Source organism: Hesperophylax consimilis, unplaced genomic scaffold (assembly GCF_061612785.1).
Source record: "Hesperophylax consimilis isolate HC1 unplaced genomic scaffold, BYU_Hcon_1.0 scaffold_40, whole genome shotgun sequence".
Taxonomy (NCBI): domain Eukaryota; kingdom Metazoa; phylum Arthropoda; class Insecta; order Trichoptera; family Limnephilidae; genus Hesperophylax; species Hesperophylax consimilis.
In genome coordinates this window covers 734,673-755,616 of record NW_028301270.1, presented here as the reverse complement: position 1 = coordinate 755,616, position 20,944 = coordinate 734,673, and positions in this window count along the sequence as shown.

Below are 20,944 nucleotides of genomic sequence, written 5' to 3'. Positions count from 1 at the left end.
GGCATAGGACTTCGAATGAAAATGTATCATGTCGTGGCTCCCACTTTAATCCCAATACCTTGAGAATGTGAGAGTTATCAACATCCATGGACACGAAGTCATTGAGGCAGTATTCCGGAGGCAGATCGGCGAGTAATTCTGGTTCGTTACTAGCCCACTTCCGCAATTCGAATTGACCTCGTTTAAACAGCTCGATAACTTCGGTTTTCGTTTGTTGAGCTTGTTCTAAGCTGTTACAACCGGTGACGATGTTATCTATGTAAATATCCGAAGTTAGCACACGACGCGCTAGCGGTAAATCATAACCTTCATCTTTGGTCAACTGTTTGACAGTACGACAGGCCAAAAATGGGGCGGAGGAGACACCATAGGTTACAGTGTTTAGTTGGTACTCGTGGATGGGTTCCGACGAATGAAAACGCCAAAATATTCTTTGGAAAGCGCGATCTGGTTCTTGAACCAATATTTGGCGATACATTTGTCGTACATCAGCAGTAAACACTACCGATGGTATACGGAATTTTAGCAAAAGCTCCAGCAGGTTCTTTTGAAGCTTTGGACTGATAAACAAGGTACCATTTAACGAGGATCCGTTCACATCCGTCGCTGAGGCGTCGAAAACCACTCGTAAGTAAGTGCCAGCGCCGCCTGGACGAAGAATGCAATGATGAGGTATGTGATACTTTCCCTTGTGCAAATTTTTTCCAGGAACACGAGTCATGTGACCACTGTGTAAATAATCAGTCATGAAAGCAGAATATTGTTCACGTAAGGTTGGATTTGCTATGAGTTTGCGCTCGAGTGAATGGAATCTACGTAAAGCGATCTCACGCGACCTTGGAAAAGAGATATTTTTTTTTATTTTTTATTTTTTTTTATTTTATTTTATTTATTTGCAAAAACAGTACAAAAACCAATACATTGCAAAAGCGGTAAACAAATTATTGAAGAAAATTTTATACATAAGTATACAGTTAAAACATATGCAAAAGCGGTAAACAAAATATGGAAAAAAAATTATACATAAGTATACAGTTAAAACAAATACAATATTTCGCGCTTAAAGTCGTTGTAGGACATATGGAAAATATCCAAGTTAGCTGGAAGGGAGTTAATTAACCTAGTGAGTCTTCCCAGGGGCATCACCATTGGTAAGTTAGTTCTGAACCTGGGAAGAATTAAAAGCCTGTGTTGGCGGCCTCTCGTGAAATTATCCGGGACATAAAGTCCTATTTTTGACAGAATGTCTGGAATTGATACTAAACCATTCAGAAGCTTGTAAGCCATCATCAATAATGCGACGTCCCGTCTGGAACTAAGGCTGCAGATATTCAGCATTCCCGAGATAAATGCTGTTGGAAACAGCCATGGGTAAAAACCAAACTCTCTCATATAGAGGTATCGTAAAAATTTCTTTTGAATTTTCTCGACCATTAGTACATAGACAGTGTCCTCTGGCCCCCATACCTGAGATCCACTCTCGAGAATGCTACGCACTAAGCTAAAGTAAAGCAGCCTAATGACTGCAAGGTTTGTCAGTTCCTTTGAATTGTGTATGACAAAACCTAACATTCTTGTAGCTGATTTACAGATCTTTTCAATGTGATCGTGAAATGTTAAGCGAGCGTCATACACAATTCCTAAGTCCTTATAAGTCACCGTATGCTTTAGTGATGTATCTTTCATTTTGTAATTAACTCGGAAAGTTTTTCACTTTCACTTCACTTTCTCGGAAAGGCAAGGATACGATGTATCTTCCCGAAGATCCGTCCCGTGAGTGGTCAGTGCAGTACATTTGTTCACAAAATTGTTCCTCATGAGTGAGGTGTGAAGACTGGGGAATGGTGTCTAACTCCGACAGTCGCTGGACCTCTTCGTGGAGCCGGTCCTCGTTAGTAACGATGAAAGATTTCGTTTCGTGAGCAGTGTCCGAACCAACTGAACCTAGAAGAAGCCAACCAAATGCAGAATTGAAAGCTGATGGCTGACGTGGACCACCATTCACATTACCAGGTCTCAGAAGAGAAGAGAAAACCTCAGCACCCAGAAGAAGATCAATCGGTCCCGGTTTGTGACAGTCAGGATCGGCAAGAGGCAAGTCTCTCAACTGATGCCACGATGACTTATCTAGACGAACAGTTGGCATGTTGCCACAGATACTAGGCAGCGTAAGTGCCTTGATGTTGAAGAGAACCCGTCCCTTAACACCGATCTCTAATTGAATGACTCCTGACGTGGTTGCGGAAGATTGGCCTAAGCCGCTAACTCTCTGAGAACTGGCTTGACGAGGGATGCCTACGAGCTCCGCAGCACGATCGGTGATGAAGTGAGCTTGACTGCCCGAATCGATCAATGCGCGAAAGGTTTGGAAACGGCCGGATGAATCGCGAATGCCAACATTGGCGGTTGACAATAGTACTATGGACTTGTCTCCTAAGTTGGTGAGGACCTGAATTTTAGAGTCAAAAGAAGGCTCCTGGTCCGTAGACGTCGTGGAGTGTTGATACTGATCTTCCAAAGAAGCGTTTTCGTCTCAATGGAGCAAAGTATGATGTTTTTGCTGACATTTTTGACATGTAAACAAAGATTTACAATCTTTAAGATAATGAGAAGAATGGAGACAATTGAAACACCAACGGTGTGATTGAACAAACTGTGGGCGATCCTGAACTGACTTGAGTGCAAATACCTTGCACTTGGAAATGGAGTGGTCTTCCCCGCAACAGGAGCATTTCAGGTAAGTGGTGGAGTTCGAGGACCTATTTGTTTCAGGCTGTCCTTTCTTAAGATCGCAAAGAAGAGCTGTAGTGCGTTTTTTGGCAGCCTGATTAAAGTTCCGTGCAAGAGGTTTGTCAATAGTACTGCTATCGCGAGTCGAAAAATGTAAGTCTCGTACAAGAGCTTCGCATTTGTTATAAAGAAACTCTTTGAGTTTCAAATATGAAGGCAGGTCGGTAGGAGACTGCAGTTGTTCGAATGCGCATCTTGTAGGTGAATCTAATTTCGACAGAATTAAATAACAAAGCACGAAGTCCCAATTATCTGTTGGAAGATCCAATTCTTTTAAAATTGTTAAATCCTCATTAAATACATCGAACACGGGACGGAATTCAAAAGGATCGTTAGGCGGAAAATTTAAATTTAGCATTTCCCGCCAACAGGTAAAGGCGAGTTCACGCGCGTTACGATAGCGCGCGATTAATCTTTGATATGCTTCGACGTAGTGAGCTCCTTGTACTGGAAATGTCCGAATTAACCCTAAAGCTTCTCCAGATAAACATGAGAACAAATACTGCATGCGTTCGATGTTGGATAAAGATTTGTTTTCATGAATCAGAGCGTTAAACATGTCGTAAAATTCGGGCCATTGCTTGACATTTCCAGAAAATATTGGAATGTTTATTTTTGGTAATTTAACGTTTGTGCACGCATTCGCGGTCTAACAATCGAGAGGCTGACTGGTTAACTCCTGGTAAATTTCAACAATTTGATAATACATCTCGTCAAAGGTTTCGCGAATTTTATCCTCATCAATTTCGTTTGTGTCATCTAAAGCTAATATTTCCGCGTGAGACGTTTCAAATTCAAGAACTATCTTTTCCAGAGTAGTATAATGCGCCAACAGTAAGTTGCACTTAGTTGCATCGTGCAAAGCGCATTTTGCTATTTCATGTGTCTTGAGTAATCTATTATTCGCTAATGTCCGTTTCCGGCGCAATATTTGAATTGCTGGGGCCATGTTGAATAAACACGATTAGAAACGTACCCAAAAACGCAACGAAAATAAATAATAATATAATCTATTATAATTATATGCGCGGTAGGTCGTAAATACTCAAGAGCTAGGTACCTACCTAATTACTGTTCGAATTGATTATTATCCAAAATTTAAGAAACATTCCACAGCACTATCCGTTTTGGCATAGATAGATTATAATCTTAAAGTTCCCTAGTTTCGGCACCAAAAATGTTCGAAGAACGAACAGGGGTTGGAATAGCCGCCCTTTACAGGGCTATTCCACACAGATAAAGTATAAATTAATTATATAGCTTGTGACAGGCGATGCGAGAACACAATGCATAACGTTAATTCACAATCAACTTACCGGGAGGAGATGGTGAAATCTGCATAGTGAGCATCATCTGTCAGCACTGGAACGTTTAGCGTGGTTGTTAGCACTCGTTATTTAAAGTTAAATTGCGATAAAATACCTAAGGTAATTATTTCGATAAAGACAACCGGCGATCGATATTTGACAGGACGAACCGTTTTTGTGCAACTGGTTCGGCTCACGGCTCCGTGGTTTTAGCTGACTTGTGCGAACTCAAACTACACAGTTCAAATTCTGACGATACGATTGGTTAGTACACGGCCTGTCAAAAGCAATTGGCGTTACGGAACAACATCCGTAGTTCAAATTTGGAAAGTTTTTCCATAAAATGGATGAAGAAGTTTGGGAACCGCTCCTACACCCTGTGAGTCAAGAGATCAACCCTTAGTTGAGGTACCACAGAGCTAAGGAAGCTTATTGAGAGAAACGACGACAAGAAACAAAAATCTCTTTTGCTCTTTTGACATCTGGTGTGGGGACCTTCCTCGGTGTAAAATTATGAAAGTTTTAGAAATATTTTTGAAAACCGCTTTGATGGTTGGTTTTTTTTTCTAGAGAGGCCAATGACAGTTAGAAAATGCAATAGGTTACAAGTTTCCAATTCATGGCATTCTATCCTCATTTTTTTTATTTTTTTTTTATTTATTGAAACATATAAACAAGATTTACAATTTTATAACAATATCAACACAAATATTTCAATCACTCTCCTAATAAAGCAGCTGCTTGTGTTTAGGAGAGGACAACAAAAATATTTTAAAATTTGTTTAAATTAAACAAAAAATATTAGTAATAAAACAAAAAAATAACAATAAAAGTAATAAAAATATAGGTTAGTTAATAAATGATTCAAAGAATTTAAAAGGCAAAAACATATTTCTAAACAATAAGTAAAGTTATGAGGTGGTACAAGAGTAATTTAATTTAATTTTTTTTTTATATTTTTCGAAGTTTTCTTCCAATCGTATATCAAGGGGTAATTTATTAAATAATTTTACACCCTTGAATATATAGTAATGCTGTGCTGTTGTGGTTCGTGCTAGTGGCACGGTTAGTCCTCCAATAGATATTATTCTTTTGCTAATATTCAATTGTGGTAAATTATTTTTACTAAAGAAATCTTTATGTATTTGTAGGAGTGCAATTTTGTCATAAATTTTTGTAAGCGGGGGAACCGGGAAATCTTGAAAAACATTTATAGTTGGGTAGTAATATGGCTTTTTTAAGATGATTTTTATTAGTATTTTTTGGGTAGTTTCCAGTGGGAGTAGGGATGATTTATATGCACCCCCCCAAGCCACGATTCCATATTGTAGGACAGAGTGCGCCAGTGCATAATAAATATCTTTTAGTATTTTTAATGATACAGTATTTCTTAGTCTAAAAAATATATAGATCAGTTTTCGCATTCTGTCTACTGTGGAATTTATTTGACTTTTCCATTTAATGTTATTATCAATAATTATTCCAAGATATTTTATTTCTTTTTTACTACTAATGTTTATACAGTTTAAGTTACAGGGTGCGATTCTAAGGAGGCAATTTCTTTCGTGAATTTTTATGTTTAGATTTACATTTGAGATATTCCCTGTTAGGCTATAAGGTATAAAATGGGTTTTTTCGACATTTAGTGTCAATAAGTTTTCGTCAAACCATAGTTTAACGATATTTATGGCATTATGCCATTTACAACTTAGAATCTTTCTCTTTTATTGTGCACTATCTTTGCTTAAATTTATCTGTATACCTTTCATATGATGTTTACTAGTTATATTTTTATAGTTATCTTTTTTATTTATAAAACCGTCTCTGTATTATGAACTTTTCATGTAAAAGCCCATCAGGGCGTTGAAAATTAATAAATAAAAATAATAAATAAATTATAAGCTGATACTTCGACCTCATTCCAAGAATTTCCTTCAATAGTTATCACTGTATCATCTGCGTAAGATATAATGTTTCCAATGATTGGGAGTTCAAAAAGTTCATTCACATATAGTATAAATAGTAAAGGTCCCAAAACAGTTCCTTGTGGAATTCCAAAATCTATATTTTCTATTTCACTTAATTCGTTGTTTACTTTAACCTGTTGAGTTCTTTGATAGAGATAACTTTTTAACAATGTTTTAGCTTTGCCAGTAATTCCTATATTATTTAGTTTATTAATTAATTTTGAATGTGAGACACTATCAAAAGCTTTACGGAGGTCAATGAATATACTTAGGCACTTTTTGCCTCTATCTAATGTTTTGTAAATAAGCTTAGTTAATTCTGAAATTGCGTCTTGTGTGCTAAGTTTATCTCTGAAACCATATTGACTAGGGTTAATACATTTTTGGTTATCTGTATAATCAGTAATTTGTTTTTTTATTACTTTTTCGTGTATTTTTGCAATGTTGGATAATAAGGATATTGGGCGGTAATTGTTTACTTCTTTTGAATCTCCGGATTTATATACTGGGATTATAATGGCTTTTTTGTAGTTAGACGGGAATATTCCGTATTTAGTACTTGTTGTACCGTATTACAGTATTTTTTCAAGATTTCTGTAGTTATACCGTCGTATCCTGGCGCACTACCATTTTTAAGTGATTGTATTATGTTTTCAATATTTTTTTCTGTTGTCGGTTTAAAAATTGAAAGATTGCTATTTGTTATTTTATCTCTATGTATGTCATCTGGTTGATAATTTTGGTCATGTTCTCACAGTCTTGCTCTTCGTTCTCTAACCCCTTTTGAACGTTCTATATTTTCCTTCGTATTCTTCGTGATAGTAAAAAATCTCATAAATATATCATTTCCCAAGGGAGTATTCACAAATGCTTTATTGAACTCGTTTCCACCAGGAAACGTTTGTATTGAGGATAGACTGACGAATATCATTACATCAACTTCCTTACTGTGGCTCGTTGGGGATTTGCAATAGCTTTTTGTTGGGATCGCGATCTGGATTTTATTCGAGATACCTGTAGATTGTAGAGGGATTGTAAAATAACATCGGATAGATATATTTTTAAAGCATGTCTAATGCTCGTAGTACGCTTAAAGGTAAACTATAAATACGAATTATTTACGTCATGTTATCAGGTTGTTTCACAGGATTAATCGTGGTTTTATGTAGGATTTAGAATGAATCGCATTTCTTTGTATTGACTGACATGTGAGCCCTTTCAACTTGGAATGATTACCATTTAAAAAAGATGCGACCCGCAAATGTGCGGTGATAGCGGTAGCGCCACATATCTGGCAATATCTTGTCGATAAAAAGGTGCTGAACATTGGTTACTACAAAGCCGGGGTCAGCGAATACCTCTCGATATTAAGCTGCCAAAAGTGCTTGTGTTATGGCCACACAGTAGCCCACTGCAAGAGCAAGGAAGTATGCTGGCGCTGTGGTGGAGACCACAAAATACAAGCATGCAAAGCCCCGAATACCGGTTTAGTGTGCTGCCAAAGCTGCGTAGCATCCAATAAAAGACAAAAACTAACAAAACCTACCAACCACATGGCCCAATCAATGGAATGTCCCATCTACAAAAGGAACGTAGAGAAATATAGGACCTTGGTTGACTATGGACAGCCATAATGCAATAAAGTTTGCGCAGGCAAACCTACAGAGATCTGAAGCTGCCACCGTCAACTTCTTGCAAAACGCCATTAACAGAAAAATAGATATCGTGATCATACAGGAGCCGTATACAGGAAATACAGGAAAAATTAATAAATCATCCTTCAACGGACTCATCTTTCAAAAAACAAGTGTGGACTGCCCAGTAAAGGCTGCAATAATAGTATTAAATAAAAGTATCGCTGACACCTGAATCCTACTCCACAAATTCAGCAACAACTGTAATATATTTATTGAAGCGCAAATCCAGGGAACCCCACTAATCATAGGATCAATATACTGTCCCCCAAATGAAGATATCGACTTCAGCCTAGAAAAATCGAACAGGATAATAGACACTCACAACAAGAAAATAATCATTGGAGCGGATGTCAATGCAAAAAGTATATGGTGGGGCAGCAAAAAGACAGACAAAAGAGGCGACAAACTGAGCGACTTTATTGCCCAGAAACACCTACATATCGTCAACGAAGGAACAACACCGACATTTGAAACCGTTCGACAAAACATGCTACTGAGCAGCGTGATCGACGTAACCTTGTGTTCCGACAGCGTAATTGGACACATAAAGAACTGGAAAGTAGACAAAAGAATCGCCGCCATGTCGGACCATAATGGAATAACTTTCAACGCGCAATTCAATAAATCATCTACAGAAGAAATTCCAAAATCAACATTCCTATATAAGACCAATAAGGCAGATTGGATGGAATTCGACAAGTCTCTAAAATCCAATGTTGAAGGCAAGGGAATAACAGTTCAGGCAATTGAAGCGAACAATCAACCTGGTTCCCTCAACAGACAAGTCTCAGACCTCATGGATGCCATGTCGGATGCATGCAGAATGGCAATCCCTCCACTGAAAAAATCTAGACAAAAAATCTGCCCCTGGTGGAATGACAAATTGGAAAAGCTGAAAAAAGACGTTCTCGCCGCAAAGAGGAAGCTGATGAACTCAGGACCAGCAAGAAGAGATGCGGTCACACTACCAGCCTACCTCGAGCTAAAAGAACAATACAAGGAGGAAATTGCTACAGCAAAAATACAAAACTGGAAAGAATTTTGCAGCAATCAAGGAAAAGATACAGTCTGGTCCACGGTACTAAGAGTACTTAAGGCAACACAAAAGTCACCGCCGGAAACGCTTCAAGTCAATTCAGTGTCCACAACGTCAGCCCAAGAGACGGCGTCCACACTCTTAGATCATTTCTTCCCTAATGACTCTCCAGTCAGGGAAACAGCGGAACAAATACGTATTCGGAATAATGAGGAAGAAGACCGCCTTAGCGAAATTGACCCCCCATTTACAAGATCCGAAATAAGGAAAATACTTATATCCATAGATATAAAGAAGTCCCCAGGAAGAGATCACTTTACAGCCGATATATGCCAAAAGGCGTTCGAAAGTGTTCCAGAAATTTTTACGGCGTTATACAACGCGTGCCTCCGAATTGGCTGCTTTCCAATCCTTTGGAAGGTCGCTAGAATCAAGGTAATTCCAAAGCCGGGAAAAGAAGACTACGGTAACATCTCTTCATACAGACCTATAGGTCTTCTCCCGGTATTTGGCAAGGTACTAGAGAAATTACTCATCAAGAGAGTAACCTGGCACTTCAGCACGAAGGGGAAACTTAATTCAAACCAATACGGGTTCACGCAACAAAAAAGCACAGAAGACGCAATGCTTGATGCCGTCAACCACATCAAGAAAGCGAATAAAGAAGGACTTCATGCATGCCTAATATCACTGAACATAAAGTGGGCATTCGACAACGCGTGGTGGCCCCACCTTAAAATGCAATTAGCCAAAAAAGACTCTCCACTAAACATATACAAAGTTTTTAAAGACTACCTGTCGGACAGAATGGTAGAAACAATTTACGCAGGCGCGTGGGCACAAAAACACTCGAACAAGGGCTGTATACAAGGATCTGCCTGTGGACCGATTCTATGGAACATAGTTCTGGACGAACTGCTAAATCTCAAATTTGACTCTAACGTTCGCATACAGGCATTTGCTGACGACGTCTTAGTTATAATAACTCATAAAGACACGGCAGAACTACAGAAAATAATTAAAGATGCTCTCTCCTTAATAACAGACTGGGGGGAAAAAGTAAAACTGCAATTCTCGGAGGAAAAAACAAAAGCACTATTCATCAGTAAGAGGAAAACACTCCCACCAAACATTGTGATGAATGGTAAAATTGTTCCACTCTCTCGGGATTGCAAAGTTTTAGGGATAGTCATAGACGACAAGTTAAATTGGAGTAAGCATGTGGACATGGTATGCCAAAAAGCTGTCAATATAACCAAGAAACTTGCATTTATGGCAAAACCTACTTGGGGACTAAGTTCTGAGATATTAAGGACAATCTACATAGGAGTAGTCGAACCAATAATAACTTACGCCGCGACGGTATGGGCAACAGCTGCAAAACGAAAAAATATTCGAAAAAAACTAGATAGAGTCCAAAGGGCCATCGGCATTAGAATATGTAAAGCCTACCGCACTGTGTCCCTTACTTCTGTGCAGGCAATTGGGGGACTAACACCTTTGGACCTAAAACTCAAAGAACTCAGACTTATCGGTGAGACAAAAAGGAAGAGAACTTTGCATCTACTACCTGACGATAAAAAGTACCAGGGAATCGTAAAGGTTACTCATCTACCTCACCCTAGTAAACAAATTGGAGAACATGTCATCTTTCCAGGGACATACGAGAGAAACTCCTTTGAAGAGAACGAAATAGATATATACACAGATGGAAGTAAAACTGGAGGAAAAGTGGGTGCGGCCTACACAGTGTTCAATGCTAGCGGAGAAATTACAGCAAAGAAACTGCCCCTGGCAGATTACTGCTCAGTATTTCAAGCAGAGCTTTTCGCAATAATGCAAGCACTAGAATGGGTCAACAAACAGCAAAAGCATTGGGAAAAAGTTAACGTCTTAACAGACTCACAAAGCGCTGCACACGCACTAGAGTCAGGGACACCTACCAACCCTATGGTCTTCAATATACAATGCTCGGCTCAACTCTTGAGAGAAAGAGGGTCTACCTGTAAGTTTTTATGGATACGCGGGCACAATGGAATCTATGGAAATGAAAGAGCAGACGAGCTAGCAAAAGACGCTGCATTAAAAAGCAAAACACAAAAACTCTATTCAAAATTCCCACTGAGCTACGCAAAGTTCAAAATAAAGGAGGCAATTCTCGAAGAATGGGACCAAAGGTATAATAACTCTGATACAGGTAAAGGAACACGGCTATTTTTCAGGAGTATAACAGAAGCCAAAGAGTTTGGTAATAAGACAACTCCAACTTTCGAACTCACACAAATCCTTACCGGTCACGGAGCAAACCTATCCTACCTTCACAGATTCAAGCTGAAAGATAGTCCCGCATGCCCGTGTGACAAACTATCGGACCAAACAGTGAAACATCTGTTGCTAGACTGCCCAATGTTCACGATGGAAAGATGGCAAATAACCAAAGAATGCCAGAGAAGAGATATGAACTTTACAGACATTTCTGATGTCATAAAAATTATACCCCTCCGAAAAATCTTCATTAAGTTCGCAAAAAACATCATGACAAAAATTAAGGAACAAAATAAATAATAATCAAAAGACATAAAAATAAATTTAAATCACATTAAGCACGATCACTATAGCTATCCGATCAATCTAAAACATGGCTAACGCAAGAAATCACGAACCAAGAGCGCTAAAGAACACTTCCTATCCTACAAATGGTTCTGTTAAGAGGGTAAGCAATTATAATCTTAACAGAACATCCACAATTTTCTTTCAGATTCACAAAACTACTCCGGCTGAGGTTTTACATGGTTCCCTCATGCTGTCAAACAAATGTTGGAGTAATGGATAGCCCATGTCAGATAGTCCCACTAACCTCTCTAAAAAATAACATGAACCCTTACCTATCCCAACATACAATGACATACTTACCTATTACAACATACATGAAAAAATTAAACTCAATAGCTCATTAAAAAATCAAATAGTTTAAAGAAACCTTGATAAATAATAGACAAGGTAAAAAACAGAGAACACCCAAAGGAAAAAAAAAAAAAAAAACCACACAATAGATTACCGATACCTTTATGTTGGGTAAATCCTTAAATTGATAGTCCTAATAGGCATAATTATCATAGTTCTACAGATAAATTCATTTGATTTTAATAACAATACTTATTTGGGAAATATCATATTTCACGAAAAACCCCACATAATTCAAACCAACCTACTATGTTAACCCCTCCCCTCAATGTAATTTGCCTATGTATATAAACCCTAGTTTAAGAAAAAAATTGTACCAGTCTGAAGATGGCCGTAACAGGCTGAAACCGGTCACGGTCAAATAAATCAAGTGGAAAAAAGTTTAAAATTGTGTTCTTTATATATATTTATAGTAACACATTTAAAATGAATCAATCACATATTTTCGTAATTTAATTTTAAATGTTTTTATGTTTTCTTCTGATTTTATTTCTTCTGGTAGCTCTCCAAATATCTTCAACGCTCCGTACATCAATGACTTTTGACTCTGTGTTTTTTTCCTGAAGGGGAGTCTCAATTCATTTCTTTCCGCGTTTTTTTTTTGATGCGACGAGTGAAGCCACAATTATCATTCAAACGCTTCCATACACATTGTACTGTTTGCTCGTTTTTTATGTGAATATAAATTGAAGAATCAATTGTCATAATAAGCTTAGCTTTTGCCTTTTTATCATCCAACTTGTACAATCAGATGATTCTGGCTTGTGAATATCAACACCATCCAACATCAAAAAATTTTCAATCAATTTAGGTACATTCACTATGTAACTTCCCGCCATATTGAAAAAACGTACACCGAGAACGCGGTAACAGATTGTCGATAACCAAAACAGTTTTTATATCGGCGATTCACACTTTTTTATGGAGTATATGGTATAACGGTCACTGATTGTCCAACTAAATAATAATTTTACGCAAGAAAACTTTGATTTAACGCAAGTTATAGCTCATAACCTAATAAAACGGCAAGGCTGATAGAGATCGACTCTATAACAGTTACCCCTGTCAACACTTTAGCAAATGACATAATAAGGCCGTTATTAATCAGTACACAATGAGCGCGGGTCTCTCGTGCTTCCAACGCCATACAACAAGCTGCACTGCCTTATTATCATACCTATTACCTCTGGTGCTGGGACATTGCTGTATCTGCTACCTGCCCTCCGTGTCCTCTCTATTCTCTCCTGTCTCCTGTCTCCAAGACACACCTCCAATGCATCACAGAGAGGATCTTACCAATTACCATAATTTTTGATTACATATAATTACGTGTTTACTGAGCGAACATGGCCAAAGAACAGAATCCTTGACAAGATAAAGCGCAATCTAATCGTGTTATTATTTTCCTCAATGGTTATTTACTTCCCGAGCATCCTGCTTATCTCCGTGCATTTAATGGTGGTATTTTCGGTATATTCTGTTTTAGCGTCTAGTATAAAGTATCTCAGTGACCGCTGATTTCAATCAAACCTGAGTATCAGCATTTTTACTATCAAACTAATGAAAACTTTTCAAATAAATTTAGGCAGTTCTTTATTAGATAAAACGATACTTATTTATAACTAGCTAATAATAGTCTAATAACTAGCTACCTGTACTTGCATATGGCTTGTTCTCTCTATTCCCACGTGACGCAGAGGTCAGCACTTTCAGGTTCAGGTTAGAATATGTAGCAACTCCAATAAACTAACAAAAGATACTTCAGTTGAAGGGATTCTTGTCGGCGTCCTACTGCTACTACAAATGAAGAAATGCAATCAGAAGACATCTTTTTAATTTAGAAAATTTTGTATGATGTTCCACTAGACATTTAAGAAAAATGCATTCAAATTATTTGAGATTATAGCTTTTAAAAGCTTTGGTGTTAAATTTGTTATACAGTTATTTTACATATCGCAGGATAGTAGAACATGATTAAATGTTCCTTATTGTAGAGAAGTCGGAAATTGACGGCCGTCATAGTCCAGTGGTAACGCATTGGACTGCCATTCCGAAGGTCGCGGGTTCGAACCCGGCGTGCGCAAATAAATTTTATTTGATTGATTTGTGTTATTTCACAATTAATTAATTAAAATAATATATAGTATATTTGCGGCACGTTCCAGAGTGGAAGATACTACCAGTATCGCCCTGGTGTAAGACCACCATTCAGAATTGAAACGTTGCTCCAAATGGCTTCAGCCGTGTTTAGTGACAAGATCTGAATAGCCAGGTACTTTCCCACATTCCTCTTTCCCTTCCCCACTTACCTTCAGCCTCACAACATCCCCCAATTGGGGATGCCATAGTCTCACTGGCTCCAGACGGGAGCAGTTGGGACTCTTGTGAGGTATTCACTATAAAAAAAAAGTAAAGTATGAAAAAGTATAAGGCCCATTAAATTTCATCAACATTAATTCACATTTCCTGTATTGTTTCATGACTTTTGTAGCGATGATTCGTGTTGTTATCTGTCTTATAAAACACATTGTAGGTACTACCTAGTTCCGTCGCGCTGCGGATATAACATTGAACTCAGACTAAATACACTTATTTTTTCTAGAATATTTGCCTCACGTACATCTTCACTTCACAAAAAAAATATTTTTATCTAGCTGAAATTGCTATTTTATGCATATTTGTGTCCAGTGAGTATTCTAAACAATGATTTGTTTGAAATTGACCCAATGCAAGCATGGTTGACGAAGATTAATTGGGTATAAGAAAGCGACGTTAAAATAATCAAATATTTTTCTAACTTCCACCAAGCCCCGGCAGCGGAGACTGATTTAAACGCACAAGAGTCCCAACTGCTCCGACTGTCTGGAGTCAGTGAGTCTATGGCATCCTCAGTTGGGGTATGTTATGAGGTTGAAGAAAGTAAGAAGATGTGGGAGAGGAACGTGGAAAATTTATTCGCTATTCAGATCTGGTTATCAAACACGGCAAAAGCCATTTCAAGCAATTTTTCAATTCTGAATGGTGATCTTACAACAGGGCGATACTGATAGAATATTTCACTCTAGGACAGTCATTTAGCAAAGCAGACCACTGTGAAACAAAGGCAAAGCAAGTTTTTTATTGATTTTTCATATGAATATCGCACAAGAGTCCCAATTGCTTCCAATCTTCTGAAGACAGTGACACTATGGCATCCCAAATTGGGGTATGTTGTGAGGATGAAGGTTGTGAGTAGAGAAAGGAGATGGGCTAGAGGAAGGTGAGAGAGAACCTGCCTTTCTGCCCAGATCTTGCCACCAAACACGGTTAATGCCATTTCAAGCAATGTTTGAATACTGAATGGTGTTCTTACACCAGGGCGATACTAAGAGTATCTTCCACTCTGGAACGTGCCGATTTAATGAGTAATTTGTGAAAAAATAAAACCAATTAATCAATTAATTTCACTTGCGCAAGCCAGGATTAAAACCTGCAACTTCCGGCTTGATAGCCGAGAGCCTTACCTCTCGACCAGTCTCGAATTCACGAAGTTAGCTTGTTCATTTTAGTTTTTTTTTTCTCATTTTATGCTAAAACCATAAATTACTCAACATGGAGGGACCGTATTTACATAAAGCAAAGCAATAAATCTACTGCAGGCGAAATTTGAATATAATTATGAGTTATTTTATGGTTCAGTACACCATCTCCATAATACTCTTTGTTGTTGCTCCTGCTTCGTTCACCGGTGTACTAGAGTACCTGTTAGAGCGCTACTGACTACTTATACCTATCACTTAACATAGGTATAGCTTTTAATACTTTGTGTTCTTAATTCCTATTAATTTTATGTAACTAAGATGGTGTTGTTTTAGCGAAATAAAGTGTTGTGACTTTAGTTGTATTCCATCAGAACAGATTTAATTATAAAATTATTTTTGTTCCAAAATGCCTAGATATGTGATTTGTTCGTCCCAAAACAAATGGCGGTAGCTCGTTCCACATACGAGCAGTCTAACACAAAAACAAGTCGAAGAAACCACACATTTTCATACCGTGTTGTATTACACATAATTTGACTGTAAATCAAATCAACAAGGATACGACAGTATAAAGCACATTCAATGGGGTTTGAAAATCATGGAAAATGTGGAATGATGGAAACAGTCTACCTTGAATTCCCATGAATCCCGGCAGTAGGGCTCTCGACGAACTTGAACTGTTCACAGAGTGAAATTTCCTCCAAAACGAGATAATCTTTGATATGATTTTGATATTTTCAAACAGAGCACAAAGCATGGGAATATCCGACTTCAATTCACGAGGACACGATGATTACACCTGCTTGCCACACGACCCGAATACGATTACTGTCTTGCAACAATTTACAGTGCAACAAAATCATTTTATTCTTTCCAATGTGGGGAAGGCTATTTTTAAGGAAGGAAATGGATAGCAGGTATGATAGTATTTGATGGGAAAAATGGTAGGTATTATCCAAAAACTGTTTCAATACTAAACAGTCAAACCGGTGCACGGGGATCAATGCTGCTAGCGCCTTATAGCAGACGTCTGTGCATTAGAGATTGGTGCGGGGTTGGATGCGGTGGTGCGATAAAGACTAAGACAAAACAAAAACGAATTGAATTTGCCTTAGTGTTTGCAAGAGGAAAATGAGTGGAAAGGCCAAAGACTTACCCTGGTCTTGTCCTCCTTAGCCGCTGGTTCCTTTATTTACACTTATCAGCTTGCATACAATTAAGGGGCAATTCCCTTTTTTTAAAATTCGCTCACTTAACACAAAACAAACAGTGACATTCACTGCGGCGGGTAAAAACGTTTCACTGGACGATGTGTGCTCCAAAAACAGTCACAGCCGAGTTCAACATATGCGGGTATTCAAGAAGACACGAATGCTCGCGGTAAGATGCACCGATAATAATGTTCCTTGTCGTTGGGCCCGGGTCAAGGAAAGGGGACAAGCGGAAAAGGGGGGGTGAAGGGTACACATTTTAAGGCTATTCAATTTTAAAACCTCACGCGCAACTAGAGATGGTAATGTTAATCAGACGGACCGCCCTCCTTTGCACTGAAAAATATTGTGCGCCTACAGCCCAGAGGTGGCTCCCAAATTCACTTGTTGAGAGTTAGCTGTTCACTTTTGAAGGATCAGCTAACCATATACAAGACGAAAGGCTATCGGGTATTATAAATAATAAATAATTATCCCAATGATTACAAAAAGATTACAAGTATCCGCTCACAGCCCGGTGAGTAAAAACACGATAAAATAATAACTTCACTAAAAAAACGTGTTTCATTTTAATTAACTTTTTAATTAAGTCCCGTGGTAAGGAAGCTGTGTTGCAACAAAAGAGATCTAAGTTCAATATCTTTCCTTGAAAGTAGTACAATTTCAAATCGCTAATGGTAATTTATAAATAATTAATATTTCTTTATGTAATTACTAAATTAGTGAAAGATTCTTTTGGGGCAATGAGCAGCGGCGTTTCTCTGTGTAAAAGCAAAGAGGTAAATTTTATTTTGTACTAGCTGACGTGTACCCGCGTTGCTTGGGGACCTATAAATGTTTTGGGGTAAGGTTTTAAGGTTGTGAATTCTAGAGCAGGTACCTGAAAATTGGGTGGATTTTAGGGTAGAAATAATATTATTGTACTGTTGTCACTTGATCGTGCTGTCTCCCTTCGACCACTTCAACCTTTACTTCCAAGTCATTCATTATCCTTACACCTCATTCTTCGTTCATCGCTTACGTATCATTTTACCACAAATAATTATTTGATTCATGTATTCCTCAGGCATCCCCGACATTTTCTACCATTCACTTCATGTAGTATCATGATGTCAACACTGTTACTGTAAAAACTACATTACGCCAACTTTATCACGACTCTGTATCATGATAATGCGTTAAATCTTCTTCGGACATCCTAGAATTGTTCTACCATTAAAACCAGTATCTAAACATTCCTGACACTCATAAGAACAAAATTTTAATTTAGCGAAATCGGATGAATGGTATAAGTAGAAAGGCAATGAAAAGAATGAAAACTTTTGAGTTATTTATGTTGAAACCAGTAGAGCGTTTCTGACATTTTAGGGATAAAGTAATAATACAAGAGCTGCAGATGTGTATGTAAAAATTGAATGTACTCTTTGAGCAATAGTTATTATAAGATGAGCTTAAGGTTTTATATAATGCAAAATAAGAAGAAAAAATTCCAAGTAATGTGGGGAAAAAACAATGTTTCCATAAGTTTGTGATTTTAGTAGAACTAGGAAAAAATAAATTAAGAAAAATTAAAATAATTGGTAAATCTAAATAGTTATAATAGTTAATAAAGTAAATTCTAAGCATGTTGATTTTATATTTTTTATATATTCAATAATATTATTATTTGGTTTATAAAAACAGTTTATTTTTAAACAAGTTCTGCTGTGTAATTATTATTACGCGTGACAGCTGTTTCGCCCTCTGAAAGCATTATCAAACTGTAGGCATTATCAGACAGTTTGATAATGCCTTCAGAGGGCGAAACAGCTGTCACGCGTAATAATAATTACACAGCAGAACTTGTTTAAAAATAAACTGTTTTTATAAACCAAATAATAATATTATTGAATATATAAAAAATAAAAAATAAAATGGAGTTCTACAAATTAAACTTAATAACAATAAATATGTTGATTTTAAATGTTTTTGGTTTCTGAGAGTAGTGCCAGATTTTCCGCATTAGAAACAAGAATTGCAGCTGTTCCGATGTCTCGACGTACATATATGTGCCCCCCTTTGATCCAAGCATATTTACATTTTTTCTCTTTTGTCGTCTGGCGGGCCAGATACCATAAGTGGTTTCCACGAAATGTCAGATGCTCTGCTATGTACACTGGTGAGCTCGGTCCGGCGATCCCCATGTTTAACGTGTTAAGTTTCTCTTCAGGACAGGATGCTTGTTTGTGAAAAGCCTTAAGGTCCGATAATAGTTGGTCTCGGTAGTAGTTAGAGGTGAATTTGAATATTATCGGTCCATTTTTATGTTTTTGCGTGGTCCTGTAGGCCGCTTCAATGTTTGAGGTATCCACTTTTGAAATGATAGTTTTACATATGTTGTGAAATATGTTTTTCAAGCTTTCTCCATTTGTTTATGAGATACCCCGCACCTCGACATTTTTCGCTCTTGCTGTTCTTTCAATATTTTCGAGTTGGCCTTCTAGAATTTCAACTGGGGATTCTAGAGAGGAATTATGTTTCATGAGTATTAAGTTTTTGTCTTCAAGATCCCGAACGCGACAGAGAATGTCTTCATATTGTTAACTCATGTAGGTTATTGATTCCAGGATTTTATTATTTTGCGCAATGATCGCGTTTTGACTCTTGATAAAGTCGCTGTTTTCAGTTCCTGTAGGTATGTCGCCACTGGAGGCATCGCAAATCGGTGACTTTGTGGTGGTAATACACTTCTTGCATTTAAGCTGGTTCCGACGTTCTTGAGTGAGGCGCCGATATGCAGTTTCGGTTACACCACCGCAGAGGAGATGGTATGCCTCTTTACACACTAGGCACACAAACGTCTTTCCTTCTGATTCTGAACATATTGAGCAGTTAGGCATGGTTAAATAGCTTTCTTGCAGCCCGGTTTATTATTTTAAATTTTAAAATAAAATTAATTTAAGATTTAAAAAAAGTTTTTTTTTTCTCGCCGGTGTGAGGATCAAACCGTGGTCTACTTAACAAAGGCGCTATCGGCGCGTTAATCCACAGAGCTACGGCCCTCTTGCGTGATCCCGTGAAATGACGCTCTTATATACTTGTGAAAGGTGTGGAAGGTTTGCGTAGGTCGGTAGATTATAATACTGTTTAGTGGTTTTGATTATTTTTAATATTTTTTAACTTTAAACTTTTTTGTTTTAATATTGTTCACTTTTGATCATTTCAAATTCACTTTCATGAGCAACACTTCAGTTCTACGCAGTTCACGTCAATAAACTTTAACACGTTTGACATTTGACGAACGCAACTCTTCAGTTAACGAATCTTTCAACTTTTCAAGTGATAATGAACTGTTGACGCAACAATATTCCTTTAACATTGTCCTTAATATTGGTCCCATCCTATTACCTACAAGTACCTGTCATTATCCGACATTACCCACGTTTGTGTGACATTTACAACAATAAACTTAACTGTCAAATCAGTTTATTGATGAAGCTGGTTTGAGGAACATCTCTTTATGATCAGTGCTTTATTGATATCAACTCGGGGTAGAATACTGTGCAGTGAATATATTCGGTTCCCTCAGTATGTTTCTTACCCAACCCAGATGTTGTGGAAGTTGCGTGTGCAATAAATCATCTCCTGTGAGTGAACCAACATCAACATCGTTGACGAACATCAAAGGGGTAAGTCGGATTCCTTCCTTATTCCCTGTTCACCATCTCTAACCATCGTTGTGTCAACTTCAAGTTCACAATAATTTTACAGTCCATTCTTTATTCGCCTTGCGATTACATTAATTGGTTTAACATTGTCCATAATATTGGTCCCATCCTATTACCTACAAGTACCTGTCATTATCCGACAATACCCACGTTTGTGTGACATTTACAACAATAAACTTAACTGTCAAATCAGTTTATTGATGAAGCTGGTTTGAGGAACATCTCTTTATGATCAGTGCTTTATTGATATCAACTCGGGGTAGAATACTGTGCAGTGAATATATTCGGTTCCCTCAGTATGTTTCTTACCCAACCCAGATGTTGTGGAAGTTGCGTGTGCAATAAATCATCTCCTGTGAGTGAACCAACATCAACATCGTTGACGAACATCAAAGGGGTAAGTCGGATTCCTTCCTTATTCCCTGTTCACCATCTCTAACCATCGTTGTGTCAACTTCAAGTTCACAATAATTTTACAGTCCATTCTTTATTCGCCTTGCGATTACATTAATTGGTTTAACATTGTCCATAATATTGGTCCCATCCTATTACCTACAAGTACCTGTCATTATCCGACAATACCCACGTTTGTGTGACATTTACAACAATAAACTTAACTGTCAAATCAGTTTATTGATGAAGCTGGTTTGAGGAACATCTCTTTATGATCAGTGCTTTATTGATATCAACTCGGGGTAGAATAATAATAATAATAATAATTGGATAATTTGTATAGCGCCGTTT